The sequence below is a fragment of the Gallus gallus genome, chromosome 9, assembly GCF_016699485.2.
Source record: "Gallus gallus isolate bGalGal1 chromosome 9, bGalGal1.mat.broiler.GRCg7b, whole genome shotgun sequence".
Taxonomy (NCBI): Eukaryota; Metazoa; Chordata; class Aves; order Galliformes; family Phasianidae; genus Gallus; species Gallus gallus.
Genome location: NC_052540.1, coordinates 7,168,966 through 7,189,599, shown reverse-complemented (window position 1 = coordinate 7,189,599; position 20,634 = coordinate 7,168,966). Strand labels below are relative to the sequence as shown.

Here is a 20,634-nt window from a genome sequence, read left to right as displayed (position 1 = left end):
ATCCAATTTTTTTTTGGCAGGATTGACCTGTGGTGGACTCCACTGTGTTTACTGCCAATTTGGGATGATGCGTTGCTGTAAAGTGCTACCAATAAATGGGAAGTTTGGGCTAGCAGGAAAAGAACAGGTGAGTCAAGCTTCCATTCTGTGTCTTAAGGACAAAGAGGGGCAGTTTCATACTGAGCATACTTTGAGGAGAATCAGCCTCCCAGAACTCTTGTTGTGAAAAAGCACTGCCAAGTAAAGTATCATTTGAAACAGCTGGACAGGCAGGAGGCAGACTATGCCAGACAGTCAGCAGGTGCAGAGGACAGCAGGAGGGCTGCAGAATTGATTATAAAGCCTGCCATTAATGATCATTTTTACTAGTAATTTTATTAGAGGAAAGGTTTTTTTATTATTATTGCTTTTTTTGTTAGAAAGAACAGTGCTTGTGTGTGAGGCACGTTTGTGTATTGTACTCGAGAAGTAGATTTGCTCACAGAGTCTGAAAGAGCATATTGTGCACTACAGAGCACGTTTAAGGCTTTAAGTTGCATTTTGTTCCCATCTCAGCATGGCATTTGTCTGTTGGAAAAGCTGAGTAACCAGCGTGATTTGCATAAATGGTAAATGCTTTGCCTTTTATAGGTTGAGGGCTGGGTTTTGGAAGGGGAACAAGTGTGTGTGGCTTTTTTTGTTTGGTTGTTTGGTTGGTTCAAATACTGCTTCAGGTGGCAGTTTGACAGAATGGAACCTGCTAAATTAAGAGGAAGGTGACATTCTCTATGCTAAAGTCCTCTGTAGGATTTTATTCCTAATGAATTAGAAGAGAGAAGAGTTTCCTTCCTCCTTTAACACGCGTACATATGAGCACACACACATGCTTTGCTCTCTGCTAGCATTTACCAGATTTTCAACAAATTTCTTCTGCTAGAATTTTTCAAATGGCTGCTTTGATATGACTGTTCTGAACAAGTCTCTGTCATAGAGGATTGCACCAGCTGGATGGATAAGTGCAATTCCTTTGCTGCAGCAGACACTCTTTTTCATTTGACTTCTCTCTTCATTAGAGAAGTCAAAAAGTCAATTAATACACTGGCCAAGACAAAATAATTCTTACATCTATTGTCCCTCATGAGAAGATTATTAATAAGTATATTATAGGACTCATTTCATCCCACCAGGAGATGCTTAATCCTGCAAGTTGGATCAAGACAGTCATTTGCTTTTAATCAGATGAGCTGTAGCTTTGTGTATGAGAAAACACTACTTAAGCTTTCTGCATTCTGATGGGAAGCCTGGGAGTCAGATAACCACTGTAATTTGAGGATTCATTCAGTGTTGGGAAAAGTGAATGAATTCTCTATTTCAGGGTTTTAGAATGACTCCTGTGGTTTCCTTTGCCTGTCCTTTTAGCAAGCGTTTCACTTAGATGCTCAGAAACAATTTGAGTGAGGGGAGCAGTATGAGAGTGTCTTAATGGGTCACAAGCCAGCTGCTATTCAAATTACTGGGTTGTTTTATGTTACAGACAGCAATACACTGCAGGTGCAGCTTAAGGTGTAAAGGCCATAGAACATGCAGCATCTGATGCATGACCACCCTAGACACACCTGTGCCTGTGTATTCCTAAGGCCAGATCCTGAGCTGCCTGAGGCATTCCTCAGTTGCCTTCCATTGCCAGGACTACACCAGTGGAGGATAGCTCAGGGGCATCAGAGTGGATAGGTGAGGTTCAAAGCAAGGGAGGCTTCAACTTCAAGCACATGACTGTGCTATTGATTTACCCAAGCTCAGTCTTTTCCAGAATTTGTCTACGCACCTCAGCAACTGGGTCCAGTAAAAGCCAAGATGAACTGAATGTCATTGTGTGTTCTTCCCTTCAGACATTAAGATGCCTTGGTATAATTTTGCACTAGATGCAGTAGAAGCAAAGTAGTTTAGGTTTTGTTCTATAATGTCTTGGTGTAAAGTAAGGATAGCTTGAACTCTGTTACTTGGTACTTAAGTCAGGAGGAGAGCAGGATCCGGCCCTTTAGACTTGATTTGCAGTGTGGGTGCTATTAAAATTTTACTTGAAAAAAGATGAACTACAATCTGTCATTTAATCTGAAGAGTCCCTGTAGCACTGAGATTCAGATAAGAGCCAATTAATGATAATGGTATTAATGAACATTTCCAAATGCACATTTCTTTCAGCTATAACAAGATAGTTGTGATATACTGAATATCAAATCAGCTACCAACCTGTGGAAGAGAGACTAGTATATCAGAAAAACAACAAAATACACAAATCTTTAGCCTTAATTTGAGTCATGTATTAGTTGGCCCAGTACATTTTAAATAAATGCTAACTGTAGAATTAGGTTAAATAACAATCCAGGGTTTTGAAAATCACTTCAGAATCACTAGGTGATCCTATTTATTGACTTCTGTAGGGGATGTACCTAAGAGCAGACTGAAGTACAACCTCACCTTTACCTCCTCTGCCACCAGCTACTGCTGAGCATGCTTTCAAGAGAGGTTTTTATAAGATACATGCACTGTATTGTAAATGCCCCAGCAGTATAAGCGAGATTACACTGAATTGCTAAAGAAAAGATACTATGGTTTTTTATTTTGCTCATAGCTCAATTTTGTGGAAATGAATACTTTATTTCCTGCCAAGTTATTTTTAAAGAGGTTTGTATAATTCTTTCTCCATATATAGCTATTTGTTCCTAACCCTGGCCAGTGGATAAGTTAAAATTTTTTTTCTTTGAATTTTACCAGGCACATTTTATTTTCTTGTTTCTTAATGGCATATTTACATTAATCACAATACCAGTCAACCAAAGAACCTGACTGGCATGGCAGGGCAGCTAACCACAGGCTCAAAGTGTCTTTCATGTGTTTAGGACCACCCATCCATGTAAGCTGCACTGGGACATGGCATGCTACTCAGGAAAGATTGGTGACTATGACGTCTGTTGTGCTAGCAAGAGGGGAGAATCATTTCCACATAGGAATTTGGAAAGGGCAGGACTGAAAGTAAACAGTCAAAATAGGGCCCTGTAGCTTCAGAAAGGTACTGACTATTGCAAAGAAAATAAAGGGAGTGTTATGAAGAGCACATTTCATATATCTTGCATGGCAGTCACGCATCCCTGCCTCTCTGCTGAGTTGTCTTTTAATCATCATTGGATGCCTCAGCAGTGCCCAAGAAACATGTTCTCATGCTGATGGATTGAGGCCAGGGAAAGCTTTCTGCTGCAGCAGTGATAGTCAAAGCCACAGTGCAAGCTGAGGGGATTTGTACCTGCCTTTCTCCCTTTGCAGTTAACTCCCAGCAACTCAGGGCTCAGAAACCTTTAAACTTTCTATCCTGTCAAATAACATTTCCCTCTCACAAGTAGCAGTGCTCCTTACTGCTTTCTATGGCCAGTAGACATTTATGTATTATTTCTCTCTTTGCTTCTGAATCCTTCTGACATCTCAAAGTATTTAGTTCTGCTTCACCCCCTATCCAAGCCAAGTCTTGGGATACCACTAGCCAGACAGATTTTAAGTTTATAGAAAACAGAACTTGGAAACCCGCAAATGAAAAAAAAAAAAAAAAAAAAAAAAAGGAAAAAAAAAACCCAAACCAAAAAATACGGAAACTGTCATAGAGCAATGCAAAATATTTGATGGCTGTTTGGGTGATCAGCAAAATGGAAATAGACCCCCTTTTAGATATTGAAAGGCCACCATCAGGCATTTCCACAGCCTTTTCTTCTCCAAACTGAGCAGCCCCAGCTCTCAGTCTGTCCTCATAGGTGAAGAGTTCCATCCCTAGGACAATTTTTGTGGCCCTCCTCTGGACATGCTCCAATAGGTCTACATCTCTCCTGTACTGAGAACTCCGCATGTGGACACAGTACTCCAAGTGAGGTCTCAACAGTGCTGAGTAGAGGGGCAGCATTACCTCCCTTTAACCTTCTGACCATGCTGCTTTTGATGCAGCCCAGGATATGGTTGGCTTTCTGGGCTATGAAGGCACATTCCTGGCTCATGTCCAGATTGCCATCCACAAGTACCCCCAAGTCCTTTTTAGCAGGGCTGTGCTCATTCCTTACATCCCCCAGCTTGTACTGATAGTGGGGGTTGCCATGACCCCAGTGCAAGACCTTGCACTTGGATTTGTTGAACTTCATGAGGTTCACCTGAGTTCACTGCTTGAGCCTGTCTAGGTCTCTCTGGTTGGCATCCCATTTCCGGAGCATGTCAACTGCACCACTCAATTTAGTGTCATCCGTAAGTTTGCTGATTACTTGATCCCATTGTCGATGTCATTGATGAAGATGTTGAAGAGCACCAGTCCCAGTACTGACCCTCTGGCGGATGCCACTTTTCACTGGTCTGCTTCTGGACATTAAGCCATTGACCACCACTCTCTGGTTATGATCTTGCAACCAGTTCCTCATCCATGGAACGGTCTATCATCAAATCCATATCTTTCCAGTTTGGAGAGAAGGATATTATGGGAGACCGTGTTAAAGGCCTTCCTACAGTTCAGATAGATGACATCAGTGGCATTAAAATAGTTCTGCATACTCTACTGTGTGGGAACAGAAGAAATCCTCCCAAATGTTTTGTAAAGCTAGTAGATAAGCATGGAATGCAGGACCATGGCTTTAGAGAGGTACTCAGTGACTCACTCTAAGACTGCCAAGCCTATTTCCCCATTTATTCTCTTTCCTTTACCTGTTTCCTTCTATGCCATAAAGTGAACTAACTGAAAATCTCATAGCAACATGTAAATAAGATGGAGCAACTCTGGACTGGCAATAGAAAGAGACTTACTATACCGGTTTTCATATTCAGAGAAGTGTTGTGAGGAAGAAGCATTTAGTGCTTCAGTACTGCTGAAAGCAGAATAGGACAGTCAGTAGGGAGATTTACCTAATGTAAGTAGTAATCATAAAGGACTTACCAACTAGTTTCATTTTAGAAAAGCAGCAGAACAAATTGAGATTTAACAGATAAGAGCTAACAGAATAATACTCAATTCTCTCTTTCCTACCTTTTCCACACTAAATCCACAGTTGACTGTTTTCCATCACAGACTCAGCAGGTACAATTCAGAGAAATTCCAGTGACTTGTATGAAAAAAAATAATAGAAAATACAATAGTTGAGAATGTGATTGGTCTTTCTATATGGATTCTATATGGCTTATATGGCCTTCATGGAGGAGGCTTGATAAATAAATAGATCGAATCAGCTATCTATTACATTCATTTTGAAATATGTAAGTTGATAAAAAGTTAATTTATGAGATTAATTTAGCCTTTTCAGTGGTCCTTTTGATTAAGCTCTACTTGGGTCTATTGGAGGCAGTTGTGAAGGCTCTGTAGGAGAAGCAGTCTACAGGAACAAAAGGAGGAACGTTTTTAGACGTTCCTTTGTGTGACTTACGGGAAAAAACTTGATACTCAGTCTTAAGTTACAGCTTGACATGGCCCCATCTCTCTGGAAGAGATATGTACTTGCACTTTGTGAAGTGCACAGGAAAAAAGGGAAGGAAAATGGGGTTTAGGGGGGCTTCTAAGGAATAATTAAAATTTTCAGAAATAAAGAAGGCAGTAATATTGAAGGGACTTGGATAGACTGAAGCAAGCTTGTGCTGGGGACAGCAATTCAAGAATTGTCTCTGAGTACAGGGATTTTTAATCCAAGCCTGGTGGAAACAGACTGAGTTCTCTCTCATGCAGTGTAAGAAACCTAAAGCATAGGAGAGAAAGGACTGTTCTGCAGGAGCAAGGAGGATTTTAAGGGAAAGGCTTGAAGGCATATGACTGGGACTGCCACTTGGAGGGCTTCCTAAAGGACAGATTTTTGTTGCCCAAAATCAGAGGACTCCATTTGTCATGTGAATGGCTTTGTCACTGATTTAAAAAGATCTACTTCATGTTCCTGGTCAGTATGCCTTATTTGCATAGGAAGTGAAACAGGTAGAGGATACAAGCCATCATTCTGAACAAACAGCTGCAAGTCTGACCTGTTAAGAATCACTTTTGAAAAAAGTTCTCTGTATCAGTTCTTCTGGAGTTTAAAATCTATATTCATTCATGGTCACTGAATTCATGTTTTCTTCACAAGTTACTTGCAAAGACTGAGCGTGGGATGTTTTATCACACAGTCACAGAATTACAGGGCAGGAACCCCTGGAGATCATTTAGTTCAAATCTTGCTAAAGCACATTCCCTACAAGCAGGTCATACAGGAAAGCATCCAGGTAAGTTTTGAGTATCTCCAGAGAAGGAGATGCTACCACCTCTTGGGGCAGCTTGCTCCAGGGCTCTGTCACCTTCACAGTGAAGTTTATAGTGATAAAAGTTTTGTTTTTCTGACCTTAGGCGTTCTCTCTTGATTATAATTTACCAATTCATTTTCCTTCTCTCTAGTAGAAAAATTTGCTCCCTAAAATGTTTGTGGCAGACAATAATGCTCCTTTTTAGGACCTAGATGAGCTTTCCTTTCTGTATCGATACAGAGTCAGTTGGGGTCAGTGCCTTAAAACAAGGAACCCCTTGAAATGTACCTCCAATAGCAAAATACCATCCCGTTGTTGTCAGCTAAAATGCCATAATTGCTCTGGTTGCAATTTTAAGACTGTTTTTCCATGGATGGAGATAATTAAAATTCACTGGTTGTTATGAACACTGCTATGCTTTACTGAGTTTCCTCTGAGCAAAGTACCTGGGAACAAATAAAGAACACCTGAAGGGGAAGATGGTTAATGATGGGTTTCTGGTACTGAAGGATGCCTCTCACATTCAGGAACAATGTCTTGTAATCAGTGTCACTGGAGGTGGTGACAAAGTAAAGCAAAGGAATGGTTCAGTGGAGCGGCTGCTACTAACTCTATGCTTTTATGCTTTATCTACCTTGGATAATGAAGTCTGTCTAAACTTTTAGGCCCTGGGCACCTGATTTGGAAAACAAATGTAGCCTTTTTGGGGCAAGCAGCTGGTAGGTAAAGAGACAAATTTCAGTGGAACATCCTTGAACTAAACTGAATCAAATGGCATGCTACTGTGCCAGTGATCTTTCACAGAATGCAAATAGGCCTGCCTAACAGAGAGAAAATCCACATCATTCATTTTAGACTTTAATTAGGTTTTATTTTAATAAGAAAACCTGATACCAAAGCAGAACTTGGAGAAAGATTCTGATATTAAAACCTTCAAAGCTTTTTCAGTGAAGTCGAAATGTTTTGTGTATTAGTAAATCAACTTGCAAAATGTTGACTACACAGTGTGCAAATCTTAGAACTAAAGTGGTTGAAGCAAGGTCTATTATGAAACTTAAAACAGAGAGCAAATGGAATGTAGTCCTTTAATGAAAGAAAATATTGAGTCATGCTGTGATTCAGTCTTTATCTCAGGGAGATGATTTCTTTTGAGCACTGCCTTTTAAGATAATAGCAAAATGAATTATCAAGAACAGTATGCGATTAAAGATACTTTACTCCACATTTAGGTGCTAGGGTATATGGTATAGAGTTATTGGTAAAGATGAATTACAAAGAAAAGGGAGCAAGTATGAAATTAATAATAAATCTCTCAGCTGAGTCTTCAGAGCTTTCATTATTATTGTCCTGTCTGTGCAGCCAGATTCAGATAGTCTGTACTGGCTGGACATTAGAAGAGAAACATACTTCTGGCTTAAGGAGTATGTGATATAAACTCCGAAGTGATTTTCATCCCTGTGCAGCATCCTGCCTTACTCCCTAGGCACTGTAGTCCTGGGAAGCAAGCTATATTGGAACACAATTTATCTGGACAGTCACAGTTCCTTTGAAGGACAGTCATTCCCTGTGGGTCTGTTTGCCACGTTTACTGTTTGAGAAGAGGTGGCTGGGCTTGAGAAGAATGGCAAATAGGAAAAAAAAAAATATTGTCCTTGATTTTTTTTTTTTTTTTTTAATATTACATCAGATTACTTGTTGAGGATTTGTGTGCTTTGATTACCATCATTAGCCTCAGCTGGGAGCCTTATCCATGCACCCAGAAGCCCAGTGTTCCAGGAAAGGCCCATTTAAACACAGGCCTGGGCTTCCAGCATTCTTCCTTGCTGTTCCTGAACTGTTGTTTTGGATTTCCTTATTTGATCCCAGTCCTGGCTTGTTACCTTGCCTTTGCTTGATGACTGCTGGAGTGATGCTGGAGATCTGCTGTTACTGCCATGCTCTGCTTGCCCAGCTTGGGGTTGCTGGGTCTCTGTCCTGCTGGGAAGGGAAAAGTCCTGCTGCTGCCATGGTCTGCCACAGCCAATGGTTCCTTTTCCCTCCTGGAATAGTCCTGCTGACATTACAAAACTCATACTATCTACATTTTTGCATGTGTGCATGCTATTCTTGTACATTTGAGTAGTTTTAACAGCTTTGTGGGAATTTAACTTATCTTCTAGATGTCCTTAGAGTATCTGAAAATCAACTAATACTCATCAGAGTTTTTTGTTTGTTTTTTTCTTCCTCAGCATGATGCAAAACTATACTCAGACTGGAGTGCTTACCAGTGTGTTTGCTAGACAGAAGGAGGTTTATTTCCTTCTCATAAGAGCTGCTAACTGCACTGCAGTGGTGGAAATGACTGTGAACTTCAGAATTCAAGAAGGCTGTTCTAAAAAATACTGCAAAAAGTGTGAAAATGCTCTAAAAGTATAGCTGGTCATCCTAAGTACAAATGAGAGATCTACAAGGTGTTATTCCACCAGAGGAAGATCCTGTACTCTGCAGTCCCACTACGGACCTGACTGTGGCAGAGGAGGAGCAGCCATCTACTTACAGGTCAATTCTGAAAGGTAAGCATGGGAATGGAAATGGGGGTGGAATTGGAAAAAAAAATCCTTCTGAACATTAAGAAAATCAGAGTCATTTTTTGTGGATTTGAACATTGCTTATGCTCTGGTCTTGACCATACGTAGATTGTCATGTTTGCATCACTACTCCGAGAGCTGGAAATACCTCAGTGGCTTTTGGCTTGTTTACAAATTCAAGTTGGACTGTGATTTTGATCAATATGATGTGTTTCTAGGGGACTTCTGATTGCTGGGGGTTTTACCAGAGCCTTAAGTGGAAAAAGCATTTTGCTCCCCAGAGAATTTGCATGTGGCGCTTCTGGGAATTGTTTTGGTTTGTTTTGAGTAAGATCAAAAAGTCTTGTTTTGGATTGTTTTATGGCTGAACTTCTGTCTCCCTGAACCGATGGAAGGTCTCTCAGGTGGCATCTTTTTATTGCCTCGTGCTTTTAAAGCGTAGACTTCCTGGCCGGATCGTGTCTCCAGTCTCTGTTAGAAGATGCTATGTGAAGAACTTAGTGTTTTCTGGTAGATGATTCACAGTGAAGCATAGGGATTTGGTCGTGAGCTCATCAGAATAATAAGAAAATGTGAATTTTCTGCATTGGATCTTCCACTAGGTTGTGAAACAGCAGATATTGTATGTTTTGAACGTGAGGAATGTCAGTGTGTTCACTTCATGCCTATCTTTCAATTTAATATCCAAACTATAACCCATCTTTTCTCACTTGTATTATTTGATTTTGCAGTCAGTTTTAGAAGTGTGTGTACTCAGTCATGCATCTTCCTTAAATAATTGAAACTTGCTTTAAATACATGGTTGGTTTTTTTATGGTGGGCTGGTAAAGCTTTTATTTTTTTAAGACTGAGCTTTAAGAATGAAGATTGTATTAGAAGATGCTTACAGTGGCTACAGGCGATGCAGAGAACTAGCGTGTTTTGATCTGGAGAACAGTTGTTTTTGTTTATCTTGATTCCAGCAAGTATTTTAACACTGTCTTTCTTAATATTCTCATAGACAACTGATAAAGCATAAGCTAGGCAAATGGACAGCAAGGTTGCACTGTCGGGCTCAGGGGTGTGACTGGTATCACAAAGCCCAGCTGGAGACCTGTCACTGGTGGTGTAACACCATGGATGGGGTCAGTGCAGGCACCCACACTGTTTGACATCTTCATAAATGACCTGTGCAGTGGGGCAGAATGCACCCTCAGCAAATCTGCGGATGATACACAACTAGAAAGAGAGACTGACCCAGTAGTTACACTGCTATGGACAGGAATCTTGTGAAGTTTAGCACATGGAATTGCAAATTGCTGCCCGTAGGAGCAATAACCACCTGCATACAGACAGACTGAGCACTGACTGGCTGGAATGCAGTTTCGTAGAAAAAGATCTGGGAGTCCTGGTGGGTTCCAGACTGACCACAAACCAGCACTGTGTCCTCGTGGCAAGCAAGGCAGCAGCCTCTGCGCTGCATCAGGATATGTGTTGCCAGTAGGCCAAGGGAAGTGATCCTTCCCCTCTACTCAGCCCTGGTAAGACAGATCTGGAGTGCTGTGCCAGGTGCTGGGCAAGTCTTCCCTCTTCCTCCCTTTTCCCCCTTCTTTTCCCCTTCCCCCCTCTTCTCACTCTCTTATCTCTTCTTTTCCTCCCAGCTGCTTTGATTGGGATATATTCTAAGCTTGCATGATGCCACCTTTACTCATTTAGTTTTAGAATACATAATACAGTTAACAAAAATATTGCAATACTATGTTCCACACAGGTTTCTTTCAAAGAACATTCTTTTTTTCTGCAGCATATTAGAATCCGTCTAACCTGTCATAAGAAGTCCTAATATCATGAACAGTTTTGCCTCCCTGGCAGCTATTCCCGTCTCCTATTTCTTGTAATCATTAAAAAGTTCTGAACTGTAGCAGGAGGTTTCAGTACTGGCCTTCATAACTAGATGAATAAGCACTGCAGCAAATGAGGTCTGTTGTAAGACTTCAGCATTGTGTCTGGACCTTAGTTTATGAATTGATTCTGTGCTTGCACTGTCTGCTGAGTTCAAAGGAAGGCTTTATAACTTGCTAGGAGTGTAGACTGAAATAAATATAAGTTTATAGCAGAGTGGATCTCTAAGTAAGAAAACACAAACTTGAACTTGAAAAAATAAATGAATCGGTACTGTTACTCTGCATCACAGTGACAAAAGCTTGTTGGCTGTCTGTAGATTTTTGCAGCTACTTCTTTTGTGCTAACTTGTGACTAAGCAGTTTTTTCTGCAAGAGGTGTCAATTTAGCATCATCTAGGCTTTTGTGTTTACTTAAATACCTTCCTTATAATTAGGAGATTGCTTATTAGTTTGCCAGTGTCTCAGAAGCAATGTTATAAGCTCAGTTTGTTGGACATTATTATGAGTTGCTTTCCTGTCTTGTATTGTTTTCTCCAAATTGCTTCTTAGGAAGAGGTTGGCTTTTACTGCAATCACAAAGAAAGTAAACAAATTAAGACAAACAAAGATCGGTTGTTAAGAAGAGAACCAGTCAGGCAGGAAATGCCAAGCAAAACAACATTCTTTGGGCACCTGATATAAATATGATTCTTTAAGCAGCCTGTTGGATCCTGCTGTCTGGGGCTTCCCTACACTCATGGCAGACATGCAGAAATGCAGGCTTGCTGATTCTGGCTGAGATGTAGAAAATCTCATCTACTGTGGCATAAAGTTTCAAATGTTAAGCTTATTTAAGTTTATTTATGTATACAAACACCAGCATGCTCTAAAGAGTGAGGGTCTCGAGACTTACTCTTCTGCAGTCAGGCTCTCTAAACCTGGGCTGGACCCATGTAGTATATGTGCCATATGGGATCTGCTTTCACGAAAGCACGTACATGTTTGATCACCACTTGCTGTGGAACTGTGTGCTGGAGCCTGGTGGTTCTTCAGTTGAACCCAGGTTCATTTACTGCATTTAGAAGGATCTGTCCCTCCTGACCAGATCTCAAAGTAAACTTGATAATCTTTTAAAACTTAAAGCTATTTGCCAGTTTTTTTGGTTTTCTACTTTCTTCTGCCTTAAGAAATGTAATGAAAGTGTGATGGTGTTTAGCTGTGGGATTTTGGTGGTTTTTTTTTTTTTTGTTCTCTGGGTTTTAGGATCTCTGATTTTCTACAGCCACACTGCACACATACACATTGCAGGAGTATTTTCTGAAGGATAAGCCTGGGTTCTCTGCACAGCATTCTCTAAGAAAATGTCGGCATTGCCTGGCAAATAGTAAACAGGCAAAATATGTACTCATACAGCTTTTGTAGCTCTCCTTTCCCTATGAAATGGAATTGGTACAAGTTAAAATGCCCTGAGCAAAGCGTGGGTCTTCATTACCATATTCATCTGCTCTGGGCAAATTTTGCTGCTTTAGAAATGGGAATGCCAGCAACTAGAATGTGAACTGGGAGCTGTTTCCATTTGAAAAACTGTAATGTGCAGTTTTCAGTGTAGACTTCCCGTATATTCTGAAAAGTTTGATCTGCTGTACTGTTAGCACTATCACAGTTCTATGTGGGGGATAAAAAGAGTTTTGAACTACTGAGCTGCATTCTGGTGCATCAGAAAAAAAACTATGTGCTTTATTTGAAACACAGTCCTACTGAAATTGATCAATGCAGAGGTGAGGCAAGAGTGCTGCTAATTGTTACAAAATCATAGATTTGTATGGAGTCAGAGCCATTGTTCTCATTGATATTACACTTCTATAAATTTCTTCCTGACAGACATAATACTTTATTGAAAGAGCCACTAAAGCAGCTGACATTTAACTTACTACATATGTAATAGAAAGTATTTTGCAAAGTTTGTTTGATATCACATTAATGATTTTCTTGCTAGCATGATTAAAATTACTTCCCCCTTCTGATTGTCGTATTAGTGATGGTGATGTCTCCTTAAATTAGGTGAGGAGTATAATCAACAGTATGTGAATATAGAGTCCCCATTCAATGAAAGAATAACCTTTACCTTAACACTAATGCTTCACCTATAGAGAGCATTACTAAAGCCTATCTCAGAACTTTCCTATACTCACGTAACCTTGAGGCTACAAAAGTCAGATCCAAGTCTTCTCTTGGGATCTGGCCTCGCTAAGGTTATGTTTATGTTTGAAAGTCAAATTTACTTACATAAATAGGACCAGAATATCTACAGGTGGGCAGAAACTACGTTTGGCATCTCTTAGGAAGTGTGTCATTTAGTTTTTAATTTCAGATAAAAAGAACTCCCTCATAATTGCTTTAAAAACATGACCCTGCAATAAAACCTTCATGTGTCCATCAAAACCACGGTGTAGTTTTAAGCTGAATTTTTTGGTTTATTGCTGCAGGTTGGAAATTAACATTACACTAGTGATCTGGATAGCAAAGGGCCAGCTATCAAATGTGTCACTGTGAACCTGCACATACGATGAGAAATAACCTACATTTCTGAAAAACTGAGCTCCACCTCTTCAGACGATTGATTACCAATAGGCTAAACTGAACTCAGAAAATTCCTGACCTGGGTAGTTGAGGATTCTGGAGGGCACTCCTGTTCCAGACCTTCCAGTTCCTCACCCTTGCCTTCCCTTACCATTTTGTCCTGGCCAAATGCTGATGCATATGTAGTGGGAGGTCTCAAACTTCACTCAAATTCCCAGAGGTTAACTAGAAATCTTATTTGTTCACCTTCCTTATATTTTACATATATTTTAATTCCTGAAGCTTTACATCAGCATGCTTTTTTTCCCTTTAATAAACATATATGTTTGCAGCCTTTAATCATTTTCTTTTCTTTTCTTTTCTTTTCTTTTTTTGTTTAAAACCACAAAGAAATGTACAGCCTTTTATGAATTCAAATTAAAAATGAAGTGCAGTGGAAATGATTTACAGGCACTGTAGCTTAGCAGGGAAAATATACAACTCCTTTGCAGTACATCATATTCTGTTCCTTTAATTTATAAGCAAGCTGTAATGTAACATATTAATCATACAAAGAAAATGTTGCTTTGGTTTGAAAGATTTGTTGTAGCTGAACTCCACATACCTGCAAATTATTTATTTCTAGAAGAGAAAACACGTGCAGCACACACTGCATCCACCAGGAAAATGAATACACGTTGAAAGAAAGAAATGCCTTTTTTTCTCATTTTTCTCCTTCAACCAGTTTTCTCTCTCTTGAGCTCGACTTGCCATGCTCTTTCAGTCATCTGTTCTGTTTCCTGTGGAAGTTAAAGGTGCTGGGATCCAATGGAGAAAGCTGAATTTGCTGCTTCAAACCTTGTGTCACATCCTCTTGGTAGAAGGGCAAGAAGCTACTTGTTACCCCACAGAGGGAAGAACAAGGTCTGAAATAGTCAAATATTTTTCAGATTGATATAGAGGGCTTCCTATATTCAAAACCTGCTTTCCTCAACCATTAAGATAGGAAGAAGATTGGTAGAGGGAAAAGCAATATAAATGCTTTAAATAAATGACTCGGTAAATATAATCAGGTTTATTGAGTATGGTTAATATATGACTGATGCTAATAGAAAAGGGGGTTCTTTTTAGCACAACCTGTTTGTAAACGTCTGCTACTGAGCTCACCCTTACTGTATAAAAGCCTCTACTTAAACCCTGCTGACAAGTGTAGGAGATGTGCAGGTATGGGACGTTTGGAGCCTGATCCAACTGCAGGCAGGTTCACAGGGAGGGATGGACTTGGGCAGGTTGCAGCCAGTGTTTCAGTCTGAAGATGGTGTGGATATCCCTGTGCTGTTAGGTTGGCCTGTGGGTTTCTTTCTACTTTCTAAATAAATCCTACCTGGCTCATCTTCACCTTATGGTGGTGTTACTCTCGTTAAGAGCTAAACAATTCTGCAAAGAGATTGTGGAGGAGGGGGAAAGCATGATAGATAGAAACATTGCCTTTTACCTCCTTTCCCAACCTGGGAGAGGTAGTTAGAAGATGATAAACAAAAAAGGGAGGAACAGGGAGTGAGAGGGCAGCGGCGAAACTCCCAGAGGGAATGGTGAGTCTTGTTCTCACAAGTTAAAGGCCTGCAATAATGAACCACTAGGGGTAAGTAAAAAGGTAAAACATGAGGTACAGGAAGCCAAATGCAGTGCCTCTGGGCATGTAAGTGTGTAGAATGTATACTAGGGAACTTCTTTTAACTCTTTCTTCCTGCACTGTTGTAAGGGTGAAGTTTGCCTCATGCGTTCCCCTGTGCATCCACTACTGCTTCATTGATGTCCTGGAAATTAGGCCTATACCTGCGTATGCCATCTGGTAGGAGGTGCAGCAGAAGCAGTTGCTCTCACAGATTTCCATCAGGCTTAGGTGTTACCCTTTCTGTTGGGGCAGCTCACTGCACCAGTTTTTCTCTGTGGCAAATTCTGGTTGTCTTAAAGGAAAGAGCAACTGATAGCATGTAGTTGACTGAATGAAAAATAGAACACTTTTGCTTGAATGAATTGAATGCAGATCTGCTATTTGTCCCTGTCAAATCTGAAAATTCCTTTTTTCAGACAAGCAGTGTGCCTGTGGGAGCAGATTTAACTCTGGAGCCCTGAGGATTAACACTGCCAGCTGGAGACCCAGGGAAGCTGAATGGCCTCCTCTATTCCAAGCTGCTGGGCTGATTCCCTTAGACCTCAGTGCAAGGTTAATGTATTATATAGGAGAAAGAACTGAGGAACCAATCTAAACGAGGGTTGGCTGAGTTCTGTGAATTAACCATAAGTAACACTGGCTCAAATTCAGTGGAAAAGCCTGATCCAGTGTGTTTTAGAAAAATGGGATGTGCTAATTTTGGCACGGCGTGACCATGTTGATATCTGATCTGGCTTGGTTGGAGGTAGCTCCTTGCATCAGTGGTGCACACCGCGAGGCTCCCACATGTAGCAGCACCTGCATGGTGTGCTCTCCCAGGGCCTCAGCACTTTGGCTCAGGTTTGTGCTTTGTGATTCCACCCCGCCCTGCTTGAGGTCTATGCCTTGAAAGCTCAACCTGGGTCTGAAGCAGCAGCTGGCTGGAGTACAGCAGCTCTTGCCAAGTCTGAGAGGCTTCATTTTGAGGCTGGGGAAGCAGGAAGGGCGAATGAATGGGGAAGAGGGAAGGAGCAGAGCATAAAAGCACTGGGTGCATTTGCACAAGCCTAATTGAGAGGTTCAGAGACCTGAAGTCTGAATGTTTGATCTAAGAGACCGTATTTGTTAAAACAAAGAAGAAAACCCAAACCACTGCTGCCGCCAGAAAACCCACATCCCCTCAGTGCTTTGGAGTGAGCAGTGTGTCTGGATATGAATAGCTGACAGTGCTTTTACCTCTTTTGCCCTATTGTGAACTTGCAAAACGCCCCCCGCCAAGTCTGTCAACTCTGAAACATTTTCATCTGGACCAATGCTTTCAATAGCTGGAGAAATTTTCCAACTCAGAGGTTTGTTCCCCAGAAAAGCAAAATGAAGTTGTGAAATCCTCCACGAAAGGAACTTACATCCTCCGCATAACAGGAGGATTAAAGGCCTAAGATATAGATGATAACTTTGTTCTAGTTCAAGACCCAAAACTCTATTATTAAAACAGTTTATTTATTAGCAAGCTCTTCTAATGAACCAGACATAACAGATGTGGGCAAAACTCAAGCAGGTACAAACTGAAATAATAACAATGGGAGAAAAATAGCTTGACAGTCAAATTACTGGCTAGACCTGCTTTTAGTGTTGCTTTGGCTCCAGCTCTAAATAGAACAAAATAGGTTTATACCTTTTCCTCCTCAAGGAAAGTTAGAAATACCTAACTGAAATGGCTGACAAAACCTATGATGATTCAGTTCAAATTCCTTGGTGCTGAAACTATGTTCTTGGGACATTTTAGCTATTTTTGTCTTTTTTTTTTTCCTCATTTCATTTTTTTTCTTTCTTTTTTTTTCCTCCCTAAATTTAAAATGTCATTCACATGTAGAAAAACTTCCTTTTGGACCTTTCCTTCTCTTCCAGTCCACCTGTATTCTTTTCTTTACAAGTTCATGTGTGGGTCACAGATGCCCAGTGACAGATTCTGATGCTGCTGTGCTCGAATTGAATAGTGTGCTATGTAGTGTCTCTGATGATTGCAGTTTGCAGCTACAGTTTCATTTTAGATTCATTCCATCACTCCTGTTAGGTTACAGAGGGTTTTTTGTCAATTCATTGTGTTGCTGTCTCCTTTATAATGCTTGTCTTAATAAAGAATATTGCTTGTTGAGTTCATCTAATTTATTGAGGGGTGGTGTTAGCTGGCATACAAAACACCACAAGTTAGCATATGTTTGTAATTTCTTCTTTTAGTGCTCTTCCCACATAGCAATTCAGATTCTTCCTAAAAACCTCTAGAAAATGATGACAGAACAGCTCATAATTTTTTTTTTTTTGTGTGGTGCTAAAAGCTAATCAGGTGCAGCTCTTTCTTATTTTTCATTTGATATTTTAGACTTTCTTTTTATCCTGCTAACACTGACCTAACTTTGGAAATAGATTTGAACACCACTTTTTATAAAGAGTGAATAATTGTACTTCATTAATATAAAGACTCTGGAGAAAAAGGTATTTTCCCTCTCTCCTTCCTCCACCTGAGTCATTGACCATCAGGTCCTTCTTCATAGCACTTGAGTTTTGAATTGGCACTGTGCTGGCTGACTGTGCAAGTCAAAAGGTATTTGTTATTGCTCCCTGACAAAACCGTGTGGACATGTATGCATTTGAAAAACAAGGAGTAAAAATACCTCAGAACACCAACTATGAATAAGGTCAGATTCTGACTCATTTTCTAATGTTGAAAAGTCTTTACTCTGGATTTCAGTGGGACTTCTTCCTTGAGTAAGCATTACTCATTGTGATTAAAAGCTCGATTTTCCTGCCCCATGTTATGTAATTAAATTATGCAAATAATTCAACTATCCAAGACATTGACTGGAATAGTCAATGGTACACTTCACAACTTGAATATCTTCAGAACACGTATCTTATTTGTTGAAGAAATAATTGAAACAATTTGAAATAATGAATGTGTTTTAAGACTCTTAACAATTTCTTTGTGAACAATAATGAACAACTGCTTCTGAATAAATTATTTGCCCATTTTCAGAGTGGCCTTTCATCTCTCATGCAGTCATGTTCCATTTTTCTAGCTTATGGGCTTTTGCAAAGTGAGGTTATCAGCAATCTGCTGCAGAGTCCTTCTCACTCAGGAAATCAAAGCCTTGCGCTTTCTAGTTTGTTTCCATGGACAGATGATGATTCAAACTTCCTCCACTTCCCAGCAGGAAAGGTTAGTTAAATACTTGTCTGTAGCTCTTTGCAACATTTATGAGAATTGTTTACATAATTCTGGAGGATCTGCCTTCTTTGCGCAGTGACGCTGAGGCGTGCCTGCTGAGAACTGGTGTCCTGTTCATTAATTGTCTGCTTGCGGAATCCCACTAATGAGCCAGGGCTTTAGGAGAAATATAACTCTACTGAAACCGTTCTTCTTGCAATATTGTCCACAAACAATGGAATATCAGATATATCAGATCCAGTAAATGGAATGATGCAGTTCTTGATATCCATCTCATGTTACTATTAGGGTTGGGAAATGGAAAGCATAAAGTTACAGCCCCCCCCTTCCCCTTTTAATGCTGCAGTGAGAAAAGTTGTGCAGTCAGAGGAGTTATGAAATGATTCAAAAAGTACATGCAAGTTAATAGAAAGATTCCTATAGACTGGAATTTAGATTGGGCTTGTCAATATGGATCAGGGATTTATGCGAGCCCAAGCAGCAGTGTGCAGGAATTTAGTGCTACTTGTAGCTCGTCTTCAGATGCCCGGGTTAATTAACTGCACAGAGCACTGTCTTGAATAACGCTGCAGAGTAGGAGAGAAATAAGTTTCTGTGAACTTCAAAAGGGAAAAATACGATCTGTTGAATTAACCAACCATACCAGGGAAACTCATCTCACATATAAAATATATCGATTAAAATTTCAAGTATTGCATAGTGCTTCTCGCACTTCCTCCCCCCTCAGCTGCCCTTTATCAGATCCACGGTCCCGGGGGCACCAGCAGCCCTGCTGATGGGGTGAGCCTGAGCCAGAACCTTTGGAACCTTCTGGATGTGCCCCACTGGGACAGAGCCCCACCCTCCCCCCAGAAAGACCCCACAGTCCCTGTTGCTAACAAACCCAGTGCAAGTGGGGAGTATGAGAAGAGATGGTGAGTACTGGCATGATGGTTTTTTATTGTGCATTTAAAGGTTACCTTGCTGCTTAGCTACGTACTGCTTGGGCTTGTAGGACTTAATCTCAAACCAATATTGTCTTCCTTTCCCAGGAGAAGGAGGGGCTCATTTTGCAATGGCATTAAGAATTCATTCCCTTAAATGAGAGATGTCACCTTGCCATTTTAACTTGGTTCATTAAAATAGCAGCTCATTAGTTATTCCCTTTTGAGGTATAGGATTTGCACATTAAAGGCATACACATTTCAAGTGCTCACTGCATTCAGGGATAGATTTCTGGCCATCCTATTTGAAAGGAAAAAGTGTGGGTTTTGAAAGAAAAAAAAATGTGGCAGAAGTCCTAGTCAAAGATTAATAGAATGGCTCAGGTTGGAAGGGCTCCATGGAGCCTTCTCTTCTCCAAGCGGAACAAGCCCAACTCCCTCAACCTTTCCTCATAGGAGAGGTGCTCCAGCCCTGTGATTGTCCTCTTGCCCCTCCTCTGGACCTGTTCCAAGAGCTCCACATCCCTCCTGTTTTGGGGACCGCAGGCCTGGACACTGTTCCAGATGAGGCCTTGCGAGGGCAGAGCGGAGGGGGACAGTCCCCTCTCTCTCTCTGCTGGCCACCTCCCTGTTGATGCAGTCCAGGATACTCTTGGCTCAGCTCATTGTCCAGCTTTTTGTCTGTCAGGACCCCAAAGTCTTTCTCCACAGGGCAGCTCTCAATGAATTCTACTCACAGTCATCTACCTCTCATACTTCATTGAGAAGTACAGGCTATAGAAACAAAGGACCTACTGAGGTAGTGCTCAGCTTTTTTGAGACCTGTGTTTGGTTTGTGGTCCTTTATGTGTCTTGTGGGGTGTAATACAGTTTTACCTTTTCTTTCCTTAGTCTTGCTATGAAAATGATCGTGGTTGAGCTGAGAAAATACCACACACTCTAGGCAAAGAGGAGTTCTGCTGTTGGCCGAGTGAGAGCATAACTCCTGGGGATTTGTTATTGCCTTGTGTCTGCCTGGTTGGAGAAAGGCATTGCCAGTCCTATTCCAAACATCCGTCACTTCCCTATGAGTAGATGGACAGATCCTCCCATTCTCAAATGACACATTTTCTGGCAAAAGCCCTGTGGCATAATTCAGAATGTGAAGGGCTTGTTTTACCATTATGCATGCTGTGGGAAAGCATGCATCAACTAGAGAGTAGAATGCTCTGGAACAAGCTGCGTGTCCAGTGTAGTGTAACTCTTTGTTATATGAAGCAGGAAGGAGCAGTGCTGTGCAGTCTCCTTTCTTCCCTTTGCCCTCACCTTTGGGCAGACACAGCTCTGTAAGATTTCAGTAAAGTTCACTTCCATACTGGAAGAACTGGAACTCCCAGAGGCCTCAGGGCGTTGAGTTAGATTGGTTCTTGAACCTTGCGAGGTGAACACAAAATTCAGCTCTGGGGGAAAAAAAATCGCTAAGGACAGTGGAAAAGAAAAAGAATATGGATATAATAAATTTGAAGAGCCAAAGGGATCAGACTGGAAAAAAAATATTTATGTAACATTTATAGGCCCATTCCAGATGCTGGCTGATGAACTGCTT

The 20,634-nt window shown here is 40.8% G+C and overlaps 1 long non-coding RNA gene across 1 annotated transcript in view; it reads left to right on the top strand.

The window, feature by feature from the left end:
* The window catches only part of LOC101749943, a 282,047-nt gene that overhangs the window by 97,752 nt on the left and 163,661 nt on the right, over nucleotides 1–20,634 (top strand). Inside the window, exons 4-5 of the long non-coding RNA XR_005862193.2 lie at nucleotides 21–127; nucleotides 8,487–8,810. This is a non-coding gene — a long non-coding RNA (uncharacterized LOC101749943). The remainder of the gene's footprint in view (nucleotides 1–20; nucleotides 128–8,486; nucleotides 8,811–20,634) is intronic.